General features: G+C 44.7%; 1 protein-coding gene across 2 annotated transcripts in view; it reads left to right on the forward strand.

Moving 5' to 3' along the window:
* The first annotated feature begins 7,491 nt into the window (after positions 1 to 7,491).
* The window catches only part of SIAH3 (siah E3 ubiquitin protein ligase family member 3), a 56,980-nt gene continuing 54,352 nt past the window's right edge, over positions 7,492 to 10,119 (forward strand). Inside the window, exons 1-2 of one of the 2 annotated variants that reach the window (XM_027888878.1) lie at positions 7,500 to 7,519; positions 8,175 to 8,271. The gene's annotated coding sequence lies outside the window, so the exon portion shown is untranslated. Of the gene's footprint in view, positions 7,520 to 8,174; positions 8,272 to 10,119 lie in introns of both variants that reach the window. The other variant, XM_027888879.1, reaches the window with a different exon arrangement.

The raw sequence follows: 10,119 nt of genomic DNA on the forward strand, positions 1-10,119 counted from the left end.
GGTGACAGCTCCTCATCCTTTTTCAAATCCTCCCTAGTCCCTCTGTGACTTTTGTGTGCAAATTTGGAGCTGAGATAGTACAAGGGTGCAGGATGGAGGGAGAGATTGTCTGAGCCTCACACCTGCTGCCCACTCACAGGCAGAGCTAGAGGTGGGTTTTAGCATTCCCTCTTGTCAAAAGAGTTCCCCCTTGTCAAACTCTAGGCACAAAAATAGATGGGAGGGCTTTAAGAGTCTGATGCCAGGAGCGACTTTCATTATGCATCATGCTGCTTGCAGTCATCCAAATGCTGCAATGCTGGTGCCCACCCTAAATTATGGATCTCTGACAGCTGGATTCAGTGTGGAGGTGTGGGAAGCCTCTGTGGTTTACAAAATAACAGGGAGAGACAGGAAAATCAACATGTCACACAGTGTCTGCTGGCAGTCTGACAGATTTAACCGGCTCCACGCTTTTTAGTGTTTGCGTTGAATTTGCTTGGCTTTTAAAGAACAGACTTTCAGGTTTGCAACCATTTTCAGACCAAACATCCCACACCAAATAATCTTCTGCATCCTGCACCCATAATCTTCTGAGATTCTTTTTGACTGGCACAGGTTGTCTGATGACAATTTGGTTCCAAAATGGTTCATCCAAGGTTGTAATAGAGGTTTTTCAGGGGTTTTTTTGGCTGTTTCCCTTTTAAGCGAGGTATCCAAGAAACACCAATTTGCACCCGGGAATTCTGATTGCATTAAGAAGTTAAGTCCATCAAGTTCCCAGTGACATTTTCTGTCTGTGAGTTTCAGATAAAGACCAGGAACTAAAGTAGCTTAGTGGATTAAAGGAATTGCCTTCCCCACCTAGACACCTCGGCTGGAATCCGATTTTGGTGCTCCAGTGTGATTGCTCATTTGCTTTGGGCGAGGAAGGAGGGGACAGATCACCTGAATCACCCTTATGTTGAAAAGCTCTGGCAGTCTAGGGGTGGCTGTCACTGGGACCAGGGCCATTGGCTCCCTGCACGTTGTTCCCCTACCACATTCTCTCCCCATATGGGATTTCCCCACTGCTAAAAATTTAGCCCCCCTCGGCATGGAGTAACTATCCCTCACAGCAAAGGTGGAGAAGCTTTTCCCACTATCGACTACACTGTGACAAACTCTGTTGAATTCTCAGTCATGGAAAGTGGTGTTCAGACAGAGAAGGTGCTAAATGGTTAACTTTTCCATCAGACCAGGGAGAGGCTCTGGCTGTGAAAGCACCAGTAATTTACCTTCCATTAAGATGCTGCAGCTTCTCGTCTATTTGAAGGCTGCTAGAAATTGTTTTCTAAATAATAAGACTTTCTTTGTAAAAAATACCATAGGTAATGGAAAGATTAAAACAGGGGTTGAGACACCACCAATCTATATATTCAATCAATGCCAAATGCTTTATGCAGTCATACTCTGCTTCCTGTTACCTGTTACCGGGACTGTACCAGAAAGCTCAGAAGAATTTCCAGGAATTGCTGCTATTTTAGGTTTCTTTGTATTATTATTATTATTATTATTATTAGTTCAGCTTTGAGGTCCAGAAGGGAATAATTGAAAGTCGTCCAAGTGACTGAGAGATCAGTGGAAAATCTTGCAGAGAACCCATGACTTTTTGTTTACAGTCCTAGAGCCACTTCCACAGGAGAAACACACCTCTCAGGGTTGTTCCTTTTACTCCTCACTATGACTGTAATAAAAGGGAATTTTCTTAAAGTATCTGTTTGTTTCTGTGTGCAGCTGAGGCCCATCACTCCAAGACACGCCAGAGCACCTGAGGAAAATGCGTCCTGAACAGTCATCTCTTAATTACTTTCTTCTCCAAGGTGGAATATCAGAACTTTGTCTGGTGATAGCACACTGCAATTTTCACAAGAAGAAAATTTCTCTGAGATAGGCAGATTTTGATTAGGAAGAGCAAACCCAGGCAAGCTGAATCTGAACAGTCAATGTCCCAGTTATGTAGGCTTTTTTTTCTCCCTGTAATATCTGGAAAAAAAATCTACGAGAGCAGTAGGGAAGAGGAATCCATTTCTTACCTCTGCAAACAGAAGCTGATACCACACTACTGGTTGAGGCACACGTGAAACAGTGTTTCATAGGAATGATCCATCTGCTTGGCAGAGGAGAGACAAAAATACCACTTAATGCTGGATTAATCCAACACAATTTAATAATAAGGTACAAAGGAACATAGTTGTCATTTACCATCAGCTTTAAAATACTTTATGTTAACCACGTTTGGTCCTCCATTGCATGTAAGCTGTCCAATTAAACCCTCTTAACATGTTAGCATTTACTACAGATCCCGGTTTTACTGCCCCAACTTCCAATGAAAATATGATTCAAGCAGAAGACTGGCTCACGGGCTGCTACAATGGGGGTCTATTTCTCTTCTCTCACAATTTTTTCTGTAAAGAGCCTAGAAGAAGAAGACTGAGCTTGACATAGGACACATTCCTTGTGCTACAGGGTGTAACCTCTACTCTCTCTCGTGAGGGTGCATGTAGAAACCTGCTCTGCAGCCCTAATCAAGGGAAAAGTTTTCCTTGACAATGAATTGAGCAAATAGGATGGGAATTGCTCCTGGGTCCTATCTGCAGGGTTGATTGCAGGTTTTAGCCAGGACGTCTTTTTTCCCCAAGGAATTAGGGACTTCTGTTGTCTGTGCTGATGTTTTATCAAGTTTCTCCGTGAGAAACCCATAGTTTACAAAATGGAAACATTTGGGAGTTTCTTGGCAATGACAACTTTTCAGATCATGGAAAATCATTGAAACAATCATGTTCTTGAGAATGTTTATTGAGTGGAAAAGCTGTTTTTCTCTGGAAAACATCAGGGACAGTTTTCTTCTCAGTCTAGCGGATCTAGTCACACCTGAGCCTTAGCTCCTTTCTTGCACTGTTTCATTTCTGCTTATTTTGCCTCCTTTTCCCCAACTGTGCCTCTCCCTCTTCCATTGACAGGGATGGTACTGTGGCTGCAGGGTCAGCACATGGTCAAAGGGTGAGTGTGTGGTCAAAGAGTCAGCACTATGTGGCTCAGCCCCTGCAGAAGGCTCACAGCATCGTTTAAATATCCTGGTAACCTGTGGGATTTTATGGTGCTCTGATGTCAGGAGGAAACAGACTAATGGATTTCCCGTTTACTTCTGAATCTAGGAAGCAGAAGGCTGGAGCTGGAAAGGGGAGTATTGCTCTGAAGTCTGGGAAACTTCCAGACACTGTCCAGACTTCTTGTGCAGGCAATGATGAGTCGCTCTGCTCCCGTGTCCATCTGCAGAGGGGCACTCTCATACTCACTGCTGATCCATCTCCTGCCCTGTCCCCTGTACTGTCGCATAAAGATCCCAAGGACTCTCAGCTGAAATATCATAGTTCAATGGCAGTATTCCTAGGATATGTGTGTCTGCTTTACTCATATCTTGTTAGTTAGGAGCCACTAGCTAAAGAAATTGCTATTTGTCCCTGTCAGCCACTGAATGCAGTTTATTTAACTTACAAAATGCAAATATCCTGGTGGTCAGAGGGTTAAGAGGAAGCATCGACTAAGTACTTGTAAATTGATGTAGTGCCCTGAGGGTACCTCTGCTGGTAATAAAGTGCATCTCATGAATATATCTGACTCTGTGCTACGGCCCAGAAAAGTGAAGGGGAGTGGATCTGTCCCAGATTACCTGTAAATGAGACTGACACTCTTAACACAAATCAACGCCCATCAAGACTAAGATCACATTAATTACAAAGCCTTGGAAAACGATCAAGGAGGGCTTTTTCTTCTCCAGGAGAAATTAATTGAAAGGATCTGCCAACAGTGGAAAAATCAGATGTACAAGAAGCAAAAGCCATTTAAATTCTTTTATTTGCTCACCTTTCTCATGATGGAAACCAGTAATATTAGCAATAGCTGCTAAGTGTGAATTAATCTGGGTTCTGTGTGCTTCCTCCACCACCCTCCTTGCCCTGGCCTTTGAGGTGGAGAAGTCCATCTCATTCATGGATGTGTCCACTTCTAGACAAGTCACAGACAGCAAGGAATCACCACTCCAAGACTGGCAGCAGGAGATAAACGGGGCTGTGGGAATGAAAAGTGCAAGGGCTGGGAAAGGCTGGGCTTCCCAGGGGGCTTGACGACACCCATGTGTGGCATGAGCACTCTTACAGCTGAGATAAGGGTGCCATGAGTGCTTTTCACCCTTGTCTCACCCTAGAGCACCCAGACACACTCTGTGCCCAATCTTGCTGTAGGGACATGCTCATGCTGTCCCCAGACTGACACCTCTGCTCTCCTGCCAAATGGTTCCAGCCCCATACAGGCTCAGCCAGGGACCAAAGGGCCAAGAGACACACAGAGTGGCCAAGACCCCTCCAGCGATGTTTCGGAGGAACCAAAACATGCTTATTTTCTTTGCTAGAGGGAAATGGATATAGCACCCAAGATGCTGGGTCCTCCTTTATGACTTTGTCCCATTTGTATTTGTGCACTTGAGCATCTCACCCTCAGCAGGCACAGCAGAAATGCAGATGAGGTGGCGATGCCCGGGCGGCACACTGGATCAGGGTCTGAATGAAACTGGGATTAAAAAAAGAGGAAAAAAAAAAAAGAAAGAAAAAAAGAAAAAAAATCCTACTCTGAACTTTGTGACTGCAATCTGTCACAGCTCCTCCTTTCTTTTGATGTGCCATGGGCCAGGGTGGGTGGTAGGGGTTCTCCGAGGCAGGATGACTTCTCTTGAACTTTAAATCAAAGCCACCATGCCAGCAGGCAGAGGGGTGAAGGTGCTGCTTCATGCCTTATCCTCCAGCTCTGCTACTTTGCATTTCAGATGCAGGGGCAGGGTTTATAATACAATTCCAAAAAAACCCAAAAGCTTGGCAATCTATTTTTTATGCTCTGTTAAGCAGCTGTTTGGATTTTTTTATGATTCAACTCGTATTTGTGGGGGTTTTTCATTGTGCACAAACATCCAATAGTAACACTAAATAAAAAGTGGAGTCTCTTTATTGATTTGCTTTTAGTTAAAAACAAACATGTCATATATAATCGAAATGTACAGTGCTTGTAGATAGTAGACAGCACATTTATAAAGCCATCGAAAGAAATAACAAAAGTGAATATATCACAACCACCTTTCCAAATCATTCAAACAGGGATGTTTACACCCATAAAAGGTTGATAGTCCTTCTGGCAAACTTTTAATACAATCATTTGTTTTGTACTTTAAATGCCTGGAATATTTTAACCCTGGAGAAAAATGAATCTCAGTGGGATTGCTGAGTAATTAAGAAAAGTGTGTCTGATGGGCTTGCTTCATACAGAGAGGTGAAATAACACCAGGAGAGTCAGCTGATCATTTGATATCTTTACATTAGAAAAATACAAGGCAAACCCTGAGGCATGCCATTGTTATGCTGTGTGACAGGGATTGCTTTCAAACAAGTCATGTTTTCAGCATTAGTTGCATTATGGTTTTATAAATTGCCATTTAAATTGTAAACCAGTGTGCATTCGGGAAGGAAGTCTCCTGAGATTCCCTGAGCCGGAGTGCGGTGGCCTCAAGGCCGCAGGTCAGGGCTCATCTGCTCAGTGTGGCTTTCCTTGATTGAGGGTGACAGCTCGGTGGGTAGGTGGCAGTGGTGGAAGGGCTTGGGGAGGAGTGGGTAGCTATCCACTAGCTAATTGCTGGCAAGAGATATGCAGGAGTTGTTTGTTTTCTGGTAATAGGTCAAGACATAGTCAGAATGGTCTTGATAGCTTGCTTTTGGGTTTCATGATGAGCTATCTGGGTGCTCAGTTTTGTTGAAGGCTCAAATATTTGGTAAAAAATGTCGGAAAACAATTGAAACACCGAGCCCCCAAAGAAAGTCAGGCTTTGAGTTACTGCCTGACTCTGATGTACCATGATGAGCAACGCATGCAGTTTTAGCCCCAGTGCTGTTACACACAAATCACACTGGGAATGCTCCCTCAGCTATTATTGCCAGCAGAGGGATGTTTTCACATCAAGACGTTTAACTCAAAGCATTCGCTTTGCTGGAAAAATCTTGGAGAGAAGGCTCTGGGAGTTTTCCCTTCAGCATAAAGCAGCAGAGCTATATCCCAGGCTGGAAGCTTTCAGCTTTGGTCTTTGCTGGATGTGCCAAGGTCAGGCTCTGGTCGCCTCTCGGGATCTGGCTGTATCACAGCCAGAAACACATAATGTCAGCTGGGATTTGCACTGACAATATTGCTCTCAGTTTCAATGTGCATCCTCCAGCATGAAAAGCATTCCAGGAAGGAGGTGGCTGTATCCCCAGAGATGATAAGTGATCTCATTCAAAAAACATTAGTTATTCTCTGGAAAACAAGCTGGAATTAAGACATGATGCAATTAAGAGTGTTGCCCCTTTAAATGATTATTTTCCACTAAAAGATGTTGTTGTTATTATTGGTGGAGAGGTGGCTGCAGGAGCAGTCCATCTGACAATTGTGTGTGAGAGCAGGGGATAGAATCACCTGTTTATTTGCTATATAAATCAAATTAATTTAGTTGAATTTACAAACACAGGAAGAAAAGCAATACGGTCTGTCCTGTGGCTGTGCCCCAAAACAGGCAACACTCAGTATTGAAACTGCTCTCCTCTGGGGAACCAAAAATGTGATGTGGTTGCAAGTATTCATTTGGTTGTTTTCATTTCCAGTGCTACATATTTTAAATTTACTTCAAGCACTGTAGAAAACCTATACTGGTGAGAAATCCCCTGCCCAGAGGGACTTGGTGCGGTGACATGCCCACCAGTATGAAGGGAAGTTTTGCTGTCTTGCCCCAAGAAAAGAGTGAATTAAGGGTTTATAACCAAGGTTAATAACTCTAGATATACCTCCTTCTACCACACAAGGTAGGTGGATTATTTCTGGCAGATTATCTTCTACCCCCCTAAGTCTCACCTTCTGCCCCCCTCCACTGCTCTACCAACATCCTTCGCCCTGCCCATGCCTCCAGCTGAAGCACTGCTCAGCATCACTCTTCCACCCGTGATGCAAAGAGAAGGTAAAACGAGGTCATACTTGGACAACACTCAACAGCATTTCTTGCTTTGGTATTTGCCGTGGTAGCCAAGGCAAGATGGGCTGTGATGTGGATTCTGGACACCACAGCCTATCTCTCTGGCTTGCAAGACACTACTACAGATGCAAAGAAACAGTCACTGGAGAATGTAGCCCAGAGGGAGCTGGGTGACTTTCACCATGCTGGATAGATGGCAATGGCAGGCATTGGTCTCGTTCATCTCTGCTGACATCAGCATAATTACTAGAGTATATTGATCTGAAGGACAGCCCAAAAATTCATTTCAGGGAGAACTGAAACAGAGGAGAGCCACCTTTGTTTTTCCCCTCCTGAGATTATCCTCAGGGTAAAATAAATAGTCTGAGTAGAATTCTGCCATCAGATACCTGTCTATAAATGCCACTTATGTCATGGGAGCACCATGTGGGAACATGGGAAGAGGATCTGGTCCTCCAGGTGAGGCCATCCTTGCTGGGCAACTCTTTGTGTGTGCACTTTCTGGGCAGATGGGCTGAAAAAATGCCACTGGCTGCCAGGATGCCTTTAGTACATCTGCAGATGGGAAAGGACACATTCCAAGCTGTTACTGGGCACAGCTCACGTGGGATGGGTGACTCTGGTGATACACTGGGACATGGTAATCTTCTTAACAGCACTTGGCACTGATCACTGCCTCTCATTCCACATCAGTCTGAATCTCTGTGCCATTAGCTAATTGAACTTTGCAGAAATGCCTCAGAAACACTGCCACTGGCAGGCACATTTTTCAAATTATTAAATACAGATTTGGAAAGGCTACGTGTCCCACTTGGCCTGTGGTCATCAGGGGGATCTGCAAGCCTTTAGATGGCAGGAGCTCGTGAAACCTTCAGACAGTGATGGTGGACCCCGGTCTCACCAGGGACCAGGAACCACACAGAAAAATACTGCTGTAATCTGTCCCAGGGCCTCTCATGAAAAGGTGTTTGAAATTTAGAAAAGGGGTCTGAAATTTAAACATTTGTTCAACCATTCCCAGCCTGAATAATTTACCATTCTTGTGACAGAGGAGAGACTTCATTCTGTCTTGCTGGGTTATTTGGATACAGCCCTCCACCTCTCCTTTGTCCAGACCCTCCTCCTTGGTGGGGAAGTCAGGAACAGCACTACCTGGTTCGTCAGGGCTCCTTTGCACCCCCAGAAGCTTCTCACCCTTTGACGTGAGCAGAGCAAGTCTGTCTCATTCTTGCTTATCTGTCTGTCCTTTGCATGTCCCTATGCATGTGTCTCTGTGTCTGTTTTAAAGCAGCTGGATTGAAAAAAAAGCCCACTGGGACTGTGGCAGCTCCCAGGGAGGCCCCCAGCATCCTGATTATAAACCAGCGTGTGTAAATGAGAGCACACTAAAGAGATAAAAGGGGTACACTGCAACGCCACCAGCCTGCGTTGCTGACTGCCACTTCCGTCGGCTAAGTGTTCTCTCTGGGAGTGAAAAGAGTGGCCAGAGACAGCCTCTCAGGCAGGCTTCCCAGCAAATGAAAAGCTCCCCATCCCTTGAAACCTACTCAGGATTAGACGCTGCCTCTAAACAAACCACTACCCGTGCTTTCAGCACGAAAAGGAGCCTCCTCCATCCATTTCTTCTGGCTGCTGGTGTTTTTTCTCTCCAACACAAGGCAACTGAGGCAGATACAGTCCATCCACCCAGGCAATATGGCCTGGAGAATCAGGAATCTCTGGTGGACGCTGTCAGGCTGGCAATTGAAAGCAATAGGTCCTTATGGTAATTTGGGCACCAGGCAACCACTATGAATAGGAAATGATGGCAGTTATTTTATCCAGTAACAGCATGAAAATGTAAAGTGTCTTTATTGAGCTGCTGGCTTGCTAGGGAGAGCTAAAGGAGATGCTCTCTCGGGTATAACATTTGCAGAGAAGTGGCATGAGATATTGCCATAAACTCTCCTGTTAATAAGCGAACAGAGGAAGGCAACGCATACCTAATGCAGCTGTGTGAAGGGACAAAATTAAGAAGGTGGAGGCAGAAACCTTTTTCCCTTGGCAGAAGATGTACCCCAAGGAGAAATGAAGAATTCCCCTCCTGACCCAGCAACTTGAAAACTCATGTACTGCTAATATTAATGTAGGAAGGACGGCTTTGAAAGGAATAAAAGAAAAACACTTCTTGCCACATTTGTGTCCTTGAATACCAGAGGGAAATGCAAGTTTCTGCCAAAGGGAGATTAACAGGAAAGCCCAGCTCAGCAGCTGTGCAGTGATGACGCTCTGCAGGTGGCTAGAGGGTGTAGAAATGACTTTTGCTCTGTGACAGATGGGGGAGACATGTCTCAAGCATGCAAACAGCAGCATCATGCACCCCCAGTTGTACCAGTGATGGTGTTGGATGTGCAGTGTTGCAAAGTAGCTCTGGGGGCAGTGACCACACACGGTTGAAAGTGAGCTGACCAGAGGGAGGAGGAAGGCAGCACTCAGGAAATGCTGGGAAGAACCTCTGACTTGCAAAATTGGTTCGAGTTCAGCAAATTCTGTTTTCTCCATAGTTTCGTAAGATTGTCTGTGGCATTTGTCACTGATATCTTAATTGGCATGTTATTTAACTGCTTCATAGACTGCTTTTGATAGTTCTTTCCAATGAAAGCTGTCCTTTGGAAAAAAACAAATACTGTTGAGACATTTAAGATCACTTTCTGCTGACGTGTGTAATTCCAGTGCATGTGTACAATTCTAGTGCAGCTATGGCTTATATCACTGCATAAAGTCAAAATAGATTGCTGAAAACCTATGGGGCAAAATAATTCACCACAGACAAAGTACTTTGGTAAAGTAAACAACTTTTGGCAGCACTTTGCTTTTGAAAAAACAGATCATTTTTTAAAAACAGGAAAAAAAAATCTGCTGATGTTCAAGAAGGAGTACCTCCATGGATTTTCCAGGGAGGTCCGTAGTTGTCCTCCCTGTCCACAGGCAGCTCCGGCTCCCTTGTGCTGCATTGAGTGGTGTCAGATCTGCCCTGCAAGTGAAGTGGAAGTGTGGGAATGGAGACCCAAAGGAGCACA

Source organism: Empidonax traillii, unplaced genomic scaffold, assembly GCF_003031625.1.
Source record: "Empidonax traillii isolate 1590-97213 ecotype Southwest subspecies unplaced genomic scaffold, ASM303162v1 scaffold247:size2371522, whole genome shotgun sequence".
Lineage (NCBI taxonomy): Eukaryota > Metazoa > Chordata > Aves > Passeriformes > Tyrannidae > Empidonax > Empidonax traillii.